This window comes from Balaenoptera physalus (assembly GCF_965194825.1).
Source record: "Balaenoptera physalus genome assembly, chromosome: X".
Classification (NCBI taxonomy): Eukaryota; Metazoa; Chordata; class Mammalia; order Artiodactyla; family Balaenopteridae; genus Balaenoptera; species Balaenoptera physalus.
Window position 1 is genome coordinate 91,332,535 of NC_138903.1, and position 14,613 is coordinate 91,347,147.

The 14,613-nt window shown below is 39.3% G+C and overlaps 1 protein-coding gene across 1 annotated transcript in view; it reads right to left on the bottom strand.

The window, feature by feature from the left end:
• BEX3 (brain expressed X-linked 3) overlaps nucleotides 1-14,613 on the bottom strand; it is a 265,627-nt gene that overhangs the window by 135,926 nt on the left and 115,088 nt on the right. The gene's annotated exons all lie outside the window — the stretch shown is intronic.

A 14,613-nucleotide genomic window follows, 5' to 3' on the forward strand; every position in this document is an offset into this window, starting at 1 on the left:
AATATGTTCATTCCATATTGTAAAGTAAAACATAACAGGTTACAAAGCAGCATATTTAGTATCAGCTCACATATGTAGGAGAAAATCTCAAATTGTGTGTGTGTGCGTGTGCGTGTGTATGCATACATACAAATATCAAAAATTTAACTGTGCTTATTTCTGTGTGGTGTGAGTTTTTTTCTTTTTGCTTATATGTATTTTTTAATGAACACGTCACACATACAAAAAGAATTAATTTTTTTTTATAATTAAGAGTCAATCAAATAATTTGCAACCAGCTTATAAGGGCAATGGGGGCACCTAAATTCTTGATGAAAGAACTATTAAAAAAAGTGTAAACCTCAAATTACCTCTGGATCTCTTAGCCAGAGGAATAAAACTGGCAGTTATTACAGATACACTTGCTTAAGACTCAGTCTTTTCATGGGAAAACATTTGCCTCACAGGGCTGCTATGGGGAAGAAATGAGGTGACTCTGAGCTGTGCTTGGTGGGCTCTTGTTCCCACCTATGCATACAGAACCCCAACCCACTACAGAACATCAGTTTTGAGGGAGGGGGGGTCCTGGCCTGACTCAACCTGCGCTCAGGAGCAAGTCCAATAGGCAGGGAGGTGGGGACTCCCATGCCAGGCCTCTGCTGTTGAGCCCCACCCCTGGCTCCCCTGGGTCCTGCCAGGCCTGCTGGGCACTGCTGCCTTTTCTCCTGGGCCCTTTGCTCTCTGCTGGCCCTGCTGCTGGTGGTGCACTGGAGTCCTTGAGTGCCAAAGCCCCACTGAGTTTCCTGGAGTCCCCAGTGCATTGAATCCCCACTCTGTCTTCTAAAACTTCTCTCTGCTTTATAGTGATGCTTAACACAGGTGGGGACTGTTCCAGGATTGCTTGGGCCACAGTGTTTAGCAGAGTTTTTAGTAAAACAGCCCCTTCCATTTTCAGCCACAGGACACTTCCTCCATAGGAGTCAGACATGATGAGTCCATTTTGGGGGTTGGACCAGGGTTCAAATTTGAGCAAAACATGTCATACTATAGTCAGAGTTGCTGCTCGAAGTCTAAGAACTGAGGTTTTGTCTTTCTCTTGTGGGATGATTTCTCCCTGAAGGCTCCTGTCAGGCCTGCCCTACTGGTTCAGAAGACTCAGAATATGCATAAATTGCACAAAGCAATACAGGAAACAGATCTAAGGGAACAGTTCCCTTCACCCCATCCCATCCCCAGTTGATAAGTGAAAAAAAAAAAAACTTGGAAAGGCAAAAACTTTATAAATACACTTAAAATAGAATGGCTACTATGTAAATGTTAGGAATTATATTTTCCCTACAGATCAAAGACTATCTTTTCCTCCTGATATCCCACCTACTTGTAACACATCATGTTTCAATATTTAATTGATTTCTTGATTGATTATTGCTAAGGAGCCAGTAGGTTTGTCCAAATTCTGCTATTGACTCAATAATCTTCCACAAGTCTTTTTTTTTTCTAGTATTATGACAAGCAATTCCAGAAAGAAACAGTTCATGGGATGGATTGCACTCCAAATGTTTTATCAAAGCCTTGCATAATCACCTGCATCAGTATCACCTGGGGAGCATCTTTAAAATACTGATTTCTGGGCCCCACCTAAGACTTACTGCCAGGAGGTGGGCTGTAGAAGTAACAGGTAACAAACTCCTCCAGGTGCTGATGCTATACACTGAAGCATGAGGACAACTGGTATATACAGTATGCTTTCCATTATTACAAATATGAAAGTAAAATAATTAGAAGAAAATACTGGTGAACTTTAACTGAAATTCAGGAAGTAGAAGCCTATAACAGCATTTATCTTTTTAAGTATGAACTTTTAAAGGAAAAGGTTGACAGGTTTATATATAAAATTTTAAAGATTCCTTTTAACAAAGACAAGATAAAAAGTCAAGGTGGGGAACTATATAAGATGCATTTTTCTTGACAGAACACCATCAAGAAAATGTTTGGCCATGCATTCACTCCTTCCAATATGAGTAAAATATATTAAAGTTCTCCTGTGATCAGCTCAGAAAACAATGAGCCATCCCTGTGCTCTTTGGCTTTTTGAAAATTTTTTCTCTGTGTGATGCCATTTTGGGGGAGTCTTCATGTCACCAGCCCATTCTTCAAGGTTATGGCAGCCTGATGGATGCTGGTCAGGCTGGAGTGAGATGAAGGTCCAGGAACTCACTTGCCAGCATTATAAGATGGGATGAATCCAGTCCACTGGCACTGAGGTTTGGAGCTGGGGCAGGATGTGGAAGGGCTCCCCCAAGACACACCCCTCTCCAGGGTGATCTGACTTTGGTTTCTGTGCTCTAGCCTGCAGCAGACACCAGACTCTTCTAGGCTGAAGGCCAGGCTGTCCTGGACATACATACCTGGAGGGCAATGACTGTCCCCATTGCAGGTCAGAGCACTAGACTTCCTTTACCCCCTTTTTCTTTCACAAGGGGGCTTAATGGGAACTTTTTTTTTCACTGTTTGAAAAGCTTTATTTTTTTTTATGGAAAGGCATTTTATTTTAAATACAGCCGTGTGTACATGTCAATCCCAAATTCTCAATCTATCCCTTCCCCCCACCCTTCCCCCTGGTAACCGTAAGTTCATTCTCTAAGTCTATGAGTCTGTTTTGTAAATAAATTCATTTGTATCATTTTTTTTAGATTCCGCATTTAAACAATATCATATGGTATTTGTCTTTCTCTGTCTGACTTACTTCACTTAGTATGATAATCTCCATGTCCATCCATATTGCTGCAAATGGCATTAGTTCATTCTTTTTAATGGAGTAATATTCCATTGTATGTATATACATACCTCAACATAATAAAGGCCATATATGACAAAACCTACAGCTAACATCATACTCAACAGGGAAAAGCTGAAAGCATTTCCTTTAAGATCAGGAATGAGACGAAGATGTCCACTCTCGCCACCTTTATTCAACGTAGTTTTGGAAGTCCTAGCCATGGCAATCAGAGAAGAAAAAGAAATGAAAGGAATCCAAATTGGAAAAGAAGTAAAACTGTTACTGTTTGCAGATGACATGATACTATACATAGAGAATCCTAAAGATGCTACCAGAAAACTACTAGAGCTCATCAATGAATCTGGTAAAGTTGCAGGATACAAAATTAATATACAGAAATCTGTTGCATTTCTATACACTAACAATGAAAGATCAGAAAGAGAAATTAAAGAAACAATCCCATTTACCATCGCATCAAAAAGAATAAAATACCTAGGAATTTATCTACCTAAGGATGGGAACTTTTTAAAGGAAGAAGTTAAGACTTCAAAATTCACTAACTGAAAACGTTGGTTTTGATAGTCTTTGGCCAAGCAGTTGTCTGAACTGGATCTGATCAGGTAACTTAGAGTTAAAGCAGGAAGGGCTGACCCTTCTCTCAGTGTCCAGTGAAATCGCTCCCAAAACAATTGGGGTGAAAATGGGGATAGATCTTAGACAAGATCTCCGTCATGCCTCTCCCACCCACCTTGCTCAGACTTCCAGAAGGGCCTCTGTTGTGTCTGGGCCTGTTTGGGTGGTTCTGTAGTGACTTTAGTTCTGTGTGTGCCTGATGCAGTGCTTCTGATGTCTGCGTCAGTCCAGACCCAGAGGTAGAGGAGAGAGCCCAGGTAGAGGAAGCTTGCAAAGACATGTGACCCTACAGCTCAGGAGGAAAGGGGTGTCGCCTCCTGTTTGAACAACCCCATGCACTGTAGTCCTAGCCCACAACTTGGGGGCCAGGGCAGTCAAGTTATGAATTGGTACAAAGATGCTTTTGCAGGCATTGATCGTGGAGGAAGCAATGCCATTGTGACCCTTGCTCTTTATGTCTGTCATCTGAGAAATCATTACCACTTTTTCTGGTTGGGCAATAAGGTGAAGATGAAATTCAAATTCTTGGGTTTAGGAAGGCAAAGTGGTTAAGTATATGACCTTAGAGTCAGATAAACTTGGGTTCCAATCTGGACTCTTCCCTTTACAGTATGTGACCTTGCATAAATCTTTTCTTGGAGACCCATGGGGTGCCCGCACATAAAACTCTTAGATCAAAAATAAAGTTTCCTTTCCATTACCATCATTGCTGTTATCATCATAATTATCATCATCATCACCATTATGATCAAGGGATAGTACTGAGTGAATAACCAATGGATTCCTGTTGGGCACAGGTGTCATACTATGAAGGATTGTAACAATCACTGGCAAAGCCTTGGAAATCCATCATCTGAAAGGGTGGACCCAGTATAATCAGAAAACACTGGCTAGAATTGGATTCTTTGCTTATAAGAAGTGTGAGGCCAGATTGGTTCATTCATCTGTAAAATGAGTATAACCCACAAGATTGTAGTGGGAAATAATGCAGAAAACTATGAAATTCCTGGCATATAATGGCTTTCAGAGAATGTTAGATCTTTGATCATCGTTATCATCAGTGTTGTCATTATCATTGTCATCATCATTATCATCAGATAATGCTGAGATAATACTCAAATAGGAACCCCAAAAGTCTGTGCTCATTCCTTTCATCCAACCTTCTCCCTTGCCTAAAAGAAACAAATAGTACATAAACTAAAAGGAAAAACTGTCATTCATTTGGAATTATAAAAGAAATAATTGCATTCTATATACATTTACATCATTTATGAACTCTGGTGCCATTTCTGTATTGTAGGATGAGAAAAAATTCCCTTCACATTTCCATTTTATTTAGTTATGTGCTAGAAAATGTGAAATCATGAGGTTGCTGTCAGGAATGACAAAATATAATCTAGAAATGTATCATTGACATGGAAAGCTGTTTCTTACATACTGTTTTGTGAAAAAGCCAGCTGCAAAACACAAACACAGGTTAAGGATAAATATCAAAATATTTGAAGTGAATATTTCTAGATGGTGTTATTACAGGAAATTTATAACTTCATCTTTATCCTTCTCTCTGTTTCCAATTTTAACATTTTCAATGAGCATGTTCAGTTTCTATAATTAGAAAAAAAAAGTCGTGAAGGTGAAAATAGTATAATTCTGTTCCTCTTTTCTCTTTAGCTGAGATAGGGGCTGTTGGATCTTGCAGTTCCTCATTTGCTTTCTGTTCCCTTACTTCTGAGGAGAACCTGGCATAAGTGTCAGAACTCTGTGGGTCCTGGCTGAGAAACTTCCCCTCTCTATGCTACCTCCTTGCCACTCTCCCTTGTCAGCTAAATTTATGCTGGATTTCTGTCTTTGGTCACAAGGTGGCATTTCATAATTACTTTCTAAATATTCTCCCATTAAAATGATCTTATTTTTCAAAAATAAAATAGCAATAAACAAAAATTTCAAAGAACATTATGAAAATGATTCCTAATTCTGCTAAAAAATGTACAGGTATAGCAAAATATTGGAAGGATATACACTCAGTTGAATTTGCTAGAGACTCACAAATTTAATTTCATTTATTTACTCATTCAACAAATACTTACTGGTTGCCAACTATGTGTCAGCCAAAATCAATTTATCCATCTCAGACTTTTGTCCTGAAACTCTATTTTCAACTGCCTGCTGATATTGACCACTTGGACTAAGATAAACATTATCCAACAATATGGGCATAGCCCTACATGGACACATACTCATCACTTTTAGCCAGTTTATCCCTTAATCCTGGAGGCTCACCATGTAAAGTGGAGAACGTATGAAAAAGCAGGAAAAGCAAAGGGTTAGAGTCAGAGAAACTTTTGCTGTAATAGCAATTTTTTTAAATTTCAAAACCTTTGTAAGTGATCAAAAGGATTCTTAGTAAGGCAAGAAGTGGATCAATAATATCAAGTTTCAAATGCAAGACATACCTATACTATTTAAAGTTGATATTCAAAATCTCCATTATGCATTTGAATACCATTGATTTAGATGATTTCCAAGGCCTGCTTCTTTTTTCCCCAATGTTTACTGAGCTCTTGCTAAGTGACCTGGCCCTTCGTTAGTTCCTGAGACTCAGCAGTGAACAAAACAAAGTTCCCGCCTTCATGATGCTTATATTCTGATTTACACACTTTAAAAAATTGAGGTAAAATTTGCTTGCATACAGTGAAATTCACAGATCTTAAGTGAATACTACTGAGTGTAAAATAGGACATTTCCATTACTCCAAAAAGTTTCCTGTCCTCTTCCCAGTCCCCCTCCCCCCACAAGTAATCACTCGGCTTATTTCTATCAATTTATATTATTTTTATCTGTTGTAGAATCTCAGATAAATGGAATCATACAGCATGTACTCTTTTGTGTCTAGCATCTGCCACTCATTTTACTTGATATAATGTTTTTTAAGATTCATCCTTATAGTTGTGTGTATTGGCAGTTGATTCTTTTAAAATCATTGCTGGGTAGTATTCCATAGCGTGAATATACAACAATTTGTTTTTCTATTCAGATGTTCTGGACATATGAGTTGTTTCCATTTTTAATCTATTATAAATATAGCTGTGTTGACTTAAAATGCACAACGTGAGAGTTGTGAGTTAAGTTTTATTTGGGGCAAAATGAGGACTGCAGCCGGGGAGACAGTTTCAGGTAACTGAGAAACTGCTCCGAGGAGGCAAGGCGGGGAACCAGGTTATAGAGAAGTTTTGTAAAGAAAACCAGTTATCTCAAGTTAAGGAATTTAGCGCTTTTCTGTGTATGGGAAGGTGCAAGAGTCTGGGCTCACTGAAATCATTCCTTTGATATGCACCTCAGCTCTCTGGGGCCAGTATCCTGTGTTTTCACATCCTGAGTTTCCTCAGGGCTCACTGGCTCACCTTGGAGGGCTGCAATTGTTGATGACTGTGACACCCTTTGTTTGCTGATATGGCAGGAAATATTCCATTTGTAAATATTCCATTCCAGTATCAGCTGCTATGAACATTCTTGTGTAAGTTTTTGGTGCATATATGTCCTTATTTCTCTTGGGTAAATAGTCAGGAGTAAAATTGCTGGGGCATAGAAGTAGCAACTGTTTGATTTTATATGAAATCGCTGAACAGTTTTCCAAATTTCCTGTACCATTTGGTACTCATATCAGCAATGTTTGACAATTTCAGTTGCCCTACATTCTCACCAAAATGTCAATGCCTTGAAAGAAGACTAGAGAAATGTTCTAGATTAAAACAGATTAAAAGACATGACAACCAAATATAATGTTTGAATAAGGACTATAGTTTAGATAATAGTATTATATCAAGACTAAATTTCCTGAATGTGATCATTGTATTGTGGTTGTTTAGGAGACTGTTCTTGTTGTTAGGAGACAAAATGCTGACGTATTATAAAGTCTGCGATTAACTTAAAATAGTTCAGCATTGAATGAAAGATAGAAAAATATATAACAAGAGAGAGAAAGCAATTGGAAAATATTAATTGGTGAGTCTAATCTAGATGAAGGGAATGAGTATATGGGCATTCACTCTATTATTCTTGAAATATTTTGTAAGTTTGAATTTTTTCAAAATAAAAAGTTGGTGGTAGTGATGGTTGGGGAAAGACAGAGATACCTGGTCAGTTCTCCAGAAGAAAAGGTGGCGCAATGGGAATCTAGAATCAAGATTGACAAATTTAGTTATCTTCAAGCATGAGGTATGTCGACTAAAGAAAAACAACCTAAACTTTATGAGCTATGTTTTATTCGGGGACCTTACTGAGGACTATAGCCCAAGAGACAGCCTCTCAGATAGCTATGAGGAACCGTTCTGAAGAGGCAAGGGAGGAGCCAGGATATATAAGAGTTTTTGCTGAAAAAAACCCCAGAAAATATGTAGTGGAATGAGAGATTACTGCTAATCACAACAAAACAAGACAAAATAAAACCAGACATTTCAAGTTAATGATTTTACTATCCTATGTATGGGAAGATGCACGAATCTGGGCTCATTGAAATTATTCCTTAGATATGTATCTTAATTATCTAGGGCCTATATCTTGTTTTTCTTTTCCATCCTGAATTCCCCTCAGGGTGCACTGTTAGGGGGTGGCTGCACACGGCTTGCTGGCGGCAACATTCTTTGTTTACTGAAATGACAGGTGACATTCTTTGTCCACAGGTGATAGGTTATACAAACAACTTTAGAGGAACACAAAGACAGGGACAGCAGGCTGAACTCTGATTCTGCAAATAGTGTAGGAAATCGTTCCATAGGCCAGCTTGTTGGGACAGACCACCACATGTCACCAAAATTTTTTTGTGAGAGTTAAAATAGCAATATCTACACACCATGAATATGATCAGACTCCTGTGGGAGGAAGAGAGTTAGGGACTTGAGAACATTTAAGTATCCAGTTAAAGTGGACTAGGAGCAACCTTAACATTAAGACAAAAAGAAGAATGTAGTTTAATTAGAAAAACCCATAGTACTGTATCAGATCTTGATGTGGACAGACTATGCGAGCTGCTTTGCCAGCAGTGAAAGTATCAGAAAAAGAGAGTCACAGGGATCAACGTCAGCCCTGTCCCATTCAATCACCATCCAGTGCAGGAGGAAAGCAGTGGTCTGGAACCCTGGAGCAAGTGTTCAGAAAGTGAGTGGAAGGAAACATAAGAATGCTAGGAATGGAGTAACAGGGTATGAAGATGTAGCAAGGATGGGAGTAGAGCAAAAGAATCCAAAACAAGAGTACTGTATTCCGTATTTACACATGGGCTAAAGGTGCAACTGGATTCAGACTAGAAATATACCAGAGCTATAGTATAGTGGTCTGTCAGGACATAAAGTTGCCCCCCAAGAGCTACATTTTACTCTCATCTTCTAAACATTACACAAATGGCGTTCATCTCCAGTAACAGCTAAAAGTTGATATGAGAATACATGAAAATGTTCTCTACACATCAGGTTCTTCTTATCTTTGAGAATTCTGCAAAAGCAGAATGAGAATTTCCCAAAGAGATGCTGATTTCATAGGGTTGTTTTAAGGATTATTAAATGTGACATCTTCCTGTATGGAATTCTGGAATCATCCTTTTATGGGATGGGGCAATTCTTCAGGTAGGAAGTGTGAAATAAAATTCATATTTTATGGTAAGACAAGAAAAATTTAAACATAAAAAACTTTCTCTGCCCTTTGGCCTCCTCTCTCCCCTCTACTGTGCATTGTATATCTGTATTATGCATTGACCAAACCTCCCCATCAGCAGAAATACCTGCTCATCCATAAAGAGCAACATTCTCCTAGCACCAATAAGACAACTCTTTAAAAGATAACATTCCTTCTTGATCTTGTAAGGGGCCATGACAACCCAAGATCCACTACTCACTTTGTACACTTAGATCTGTCAATAATACGTCATTTCATGTACAGCCCTCTGTCTCAAAAACATATAACCGCGCTTTGACCTCTTATGGGTGGAACAGTTCTCAGAGCTTTCTGAGAGGCTGTTTCCGGGTTATAATCCTCAATTTGGCTCGAATAAAATTTTCCATTTCTTTCTTAGAGGGACTGATTAATTTTTCGTCGACAGGAGAACAGAAGGGAGGCTGTTACAGTAGTTTAAAGGAGGATAAGCAGCAGGTGTTGGTGACTGATTGCATGGGGACACTAAGAGAAAGTCTGGTGTGGGGAACTGGCTGAATCCTGGTGCCATTAATTTAGCTATAGACCCCAGAGAGAGATTTTGGGTGTGGAGAGAGAAGAACTGAGAAAACACTTAGTTCAGGGTAGGACATTTAGGTGGAAAAGTCCAAAAGTAAGTTAGATAAAATAATATGGAGCTCAAAAGAGAGATATAAGCTAGAGACACAGATCTGGGAGTCAATGTTTATATGAAAGTAAAAATCATAAGATTATTTGAACATTGTGGTAGGCTGAACAATGTTCCTCAAAAGTATCTAGGTCTTAAATCCCTGGAACAGGTGAATTTTACCTTATATGGTAAAAGGGACTTTGCCGATGTGATTAAGTTAAAGATCTTGAGATGGGGAGATTATCCTGGATTATTCAGGTGGCCCCTAAAATGCAATTGCAAGTGTCCTTATGAAGGGAGGCAAAGGGAGAGTTGACTTCAGAAGATGAAAAGGCAATGTGATAATGGAAGCAGAAAGTATAATGGTGCAACGACAAGCCAAAGATAGCAGGCAGCCAACTAAAAGCTGGAAGAGGAAAGCAATGGGTTCTCCCCTGGAGCCCTCAGAAAGAACCAGTCCTGCCAACACCTTTAGTTTAGTCCTGTAAAACTCAAACTTTGGAGTTCTGACCTCCAGAACTTTAAGAGAATACATTTCTGTCATTTTAAGCCACTAAGTTTGTGGTAATTTGTTACAGTAGCAATAGGCAACTAATATAAACATTTTGAGAATGAAAAAAAGGTCTAGAAAGAACTGTAAGGTATACCAATATTTCAGGGGGCCTACAGTATAGCTTACTGGCTATGACCACAAGTGGTGGTGTCAAACAGATCTGGATTCAAATTCAGTTCTACACTTAAGAGCTGTGTGACTTTGGGCAAGTTTTTAAAACTATATACCTAAGTTTCCCTGTCTGTAAAATTGGGACAATAACACTATACCTCAAGGGACTTTTGTGAGGGTTAGAGGTGAATAGGCAACTAATGTACCTGGTACATAGCAAGTACTTCATAGATGGTAGTTTTGGAGAGCCACATGTGTAAGCATGATTTATAGCTATTATTGTGTAGTTAATAAATGTTTTAATGTGGAGATGAACCAAAGCTCAATGTTATTTTTTAGAGGAGTTGTATTAGTTTGTCCAGCTCAGTTTAGCAATGTAAGAGACTATATGAGGCTTGATGCCAAGGCCTGCACTGTTAATAAAGAATGCATCCATCTGGACTGCCGTACATGTATATGTGTGTTGCATACATATATACATTTGGGAACAAACAGGTAAAAATGCAGTTTGTTGAGGATATGAGATGGCAGAAAAATCTTTTTCTACTTTAATAGTTACTTGATGACTGTGATAATAACACCACGTTCTCTGTTAAGGTCTCTCTCCTTCCTGATCCCCTTAAAATTTTCAGGTATCATTTACATGCAAGTGAATTATGGTTACAAAGTTAATGATAAGTTGCCTCTTTGGAAGAGCATAAACTCAAACTGTTTTTCAAATCCCTTGGTTCTTTCTAAAGTTTCTAAAGTAGAACTTAAAACAACCAATGACCAAGAAATGGGAAAAGAATAATGTTAAAATTGAATCTGGAGCTGGAGGAATGTTAACAATCTTTAAAAAAACCAAAGCAAAAAACATTTTCTCCTCCCAAATAAGATAGCTTTATTGTATTTATGATTTCAAAAAGAAACTATGCAGAAAAATCTTGAGAATTAGTAAAAATCACACTTTAGATCCCTGCCACCTTGCATGACAAAAGCAAGTTACTTGGTAGGCATTGGTGGTTGGGGGGGAAAGGTAGGAGGAGGGAGGGAGGTGGCAGGAGAGGCAGAGGACAGAAAAGCAGAAAACGCCAAGGCCTGGTGGGAGTAAGGATGGGAAGTGGTTGGAGACCTTCATTAGTAACCAGAGAAGTGGAAACTCCAACCTCAGGCTGTGATGCCACTTGTAGTTCCTCAGATTGGTGAGGACCGGAATGAATGACAGGGCAGTGCGCTGACGGGGCTCCCCGTACAGATGGGTGTAAGGAAGGGCGCGGTCTCTGTGAGTGTGTATGTGGCAGGAGTGTGGTGGGAGTTCCTGATGCACAGCCTGCTGGCTGAAAGGTGGGTGGGGGTCCTCGGAGCCAGTTGAGGTGGGTGGGGCGGTTGGCAAGCTCGGTAATGACGCGAGGACCTCCTGTGACCAGGAGCCAAGGTGTGCGTAAGTCCCTCTAGTTCAGGTCTTTTTCTCTGCAGTACTCACTCCCCTTTTCTGTCTTTCTTTTTTTTTTTTTTTGTTTATAGCAGATTTATTCATCATCACTCCAATCTGGAAATATCCAAGATGTCCTTCAACAGGCTCACTCCCCTTTTCCATTGAGGGAGGCTGGCATCTGGCCAAGAGAGGGAGGGGGATGAACACACTTCCCTAGAACAAAGCAGGTCTGTGTGAGCAATTAGACCAGGAACTCTGCGTTGGTGGTGGCATGAGTGGGTGCGTGGAGGCGAAGGAAGGCAAAGAATGAAGTCAGTCTGGGCCTGTTTCATCGACACCTCTTTAACCTTTTGGAACAAAAATGATGGGTTTTGGGATGGAAGGAAGGGCTGGAGAAGAAGGGTCAGGAGGGAAGGAGGGAACACAGAGACTTGGGAATAGTTTGGAAATAATTCGTTGATTTTACAGCCTGTCTACAGGGAAGCGGTGGATAAACACGGAGATGAGTCTTGAAATGAAGAGGGAGGAGGTAAAACAAATGATTATCTAGGGGCGCACAGTGCATTAACAAAGACTAAGAAATCATTAAAACGAATTCCCTACTCCAATAAGGTGGGTATTTCATGGCTGGGGGTGGGGGCGAGGCAGGGCAGGGAGCGGGAGATTTGAGACTTGAAGAGATGGTGTAGGCCAGTCTTAAAGGAGACCCTTGTCTAGTATACTGGTCTGTTCACCAAGCACTGCCATACCACACTGTCTTTCATCTGTCTGCAGGTCCAAATGTCCATTAGCTGTGTCTCAGTCCGAGAGGGAAAAGGGAGGAGGAAACTGCTTGGGATTGGGGCAGGTAGGTATGACACAGTGCCCCGGACTGGAGCCCCTGGTGCTGTTGGGCTGAAGGAGTGAATATGGCCCAGGCCAGAACATAACTAGGACTTCACACTGCTCCTACTTGCCCCTCAGTCAGTAAAAGAAGACTCATAGAAAGAACTAAAGGGGAAATTGTGGAAAGAGACTGAGGGAATCTAGACGTGCCCTTTGGGTATGGGAGAAAGGCAAGAAAGAAACTGAAGAGAACAGAGGAGTGAATTACAGGATGAGAGATACTTTTACACCCCTTTACTTGATTCAAGAAAGCAGATGGGTGATGGAATGAACAACACAATAGAAAAGTGTCTGGAAGAGACAAAAAAGATTAAGAAATAAATTTAGAGTAATGCATTGGAAGCAACCACAGTCCAGGAAGCAGCCATATCCCATTTAATGCTTTTTGCCTTCAAGTCTTTTTTTTCCTATATAATTAGAGCCTGACTTTTATTTTTGGTGGCATTCTCTAGTTATAACTGTGCTCATCTTATTTTTGAACTTTTGATGGTACTGGTTTTATTTTTTTAATTTGTTTTTTATTGAAGTATAGTTGAATTACAATGTGTTAATTACTGCTGTACAGCAAAGTGACCCAGTTATACATATATATACATTCCTTTTCATATTCTTTTCCATTATGGTTTGTCACAGGATATTGAATATAGTTCCCTGTGCTATACAGTAGGACCTTGTTGTTTATCCATTCTATATTTACCAGTTTGCATCTGCTAATCCCAAACTCCTGCTGCTACCCTCTCCCACCCACTCCCCCTTGGCAACCACCAGTCTATTCTCTTTGTCCCTGATTCTGTTTCTGTTTCATAGATAAGTTCATTTGTGTCATATTCTAGATTCCACATATAAGTGATATCATATGGTATTTCTCTTCCTGACTTACTTCACTTAGTATGGTAATCTCTAGTTGCATCCATGTTGCTGCTAATGGCATTATTTCATTCCTTTTTATGGCTGAGTAGTATTCCATTGTACTTATGTACCACATCTTCTTTATCCACTCATCTGTTGATGGACATTTAGGTTGTTTCTATGTCTTGGCTATTGTGAATAGTGCTGCTGTGAACATAGGGGTGCATGTATCTTTTTGAATTATAGTTTTGTCTGGATATACGCCCAAGAATGGGATTGCTGGATCATATGGTAATTCTATTTTTAGTTTTCTGAGGAACCTCCATACTGTTTTCCACAGTGGCTGCACCAACTTACGTTCCCACCAACAGTGTAAGAAGGTTCCCTTTTCTCCACACCCTCTCCAGCATTTGTTATTTTTAGCCTTTTTAATGATGGCCTTTCTGACCCACGTGAGGTGGTACCTCATTGTAGTTTTGATTTGCATTTCTCTAATAACTAGCAATATTGAGCATCTTTTCATGTGCCTATTGGCCATCTGTATTTCTTCTTTGGAAAAATGTCTCTTTAGGTCTTCTGCCCATTTTTTGAGTGGTTTGTTTGTTTTTTTGTTGTCAAGTTGTATGAGCTTTCTGTATACTTTGGAAATTAAGCTCTTGTCAGTCACATCGTTTGCAAATATTTTCTCCCATTCTGTAGGTTGCCTTTCATTTTGTTTCTGGTTTCTTTTGCTGTGCAGAAGCTTGTAGTTTGATTAGGTCCCATTTGTTTATTTTCGTTTTTATTTCTATTGCTTTGGGAGACTGAGATGGTACTGGTTTTACATGTTCCTGTTGTTAGCAGTATCTCATTGGATTTTGTCTTGTGATTCTATATGCAAGTTTGCATTTTAGTAGGGGATTTTTTTCCAATTTTCACAGAAAAAAAGTCATTATATATTGTACTGTGAATAAAGCAGGTTGAAAAGTAGTGTGTGTGTGTGTGTGTGTGTATCAACTGACTTATTATTTTAATAATTTTCAATTTTTTCTTTTAAAACATTTTATTAATTTTTGTGACACAAGTAAAACATGTTCTCTTGGGAAAATGAGAAA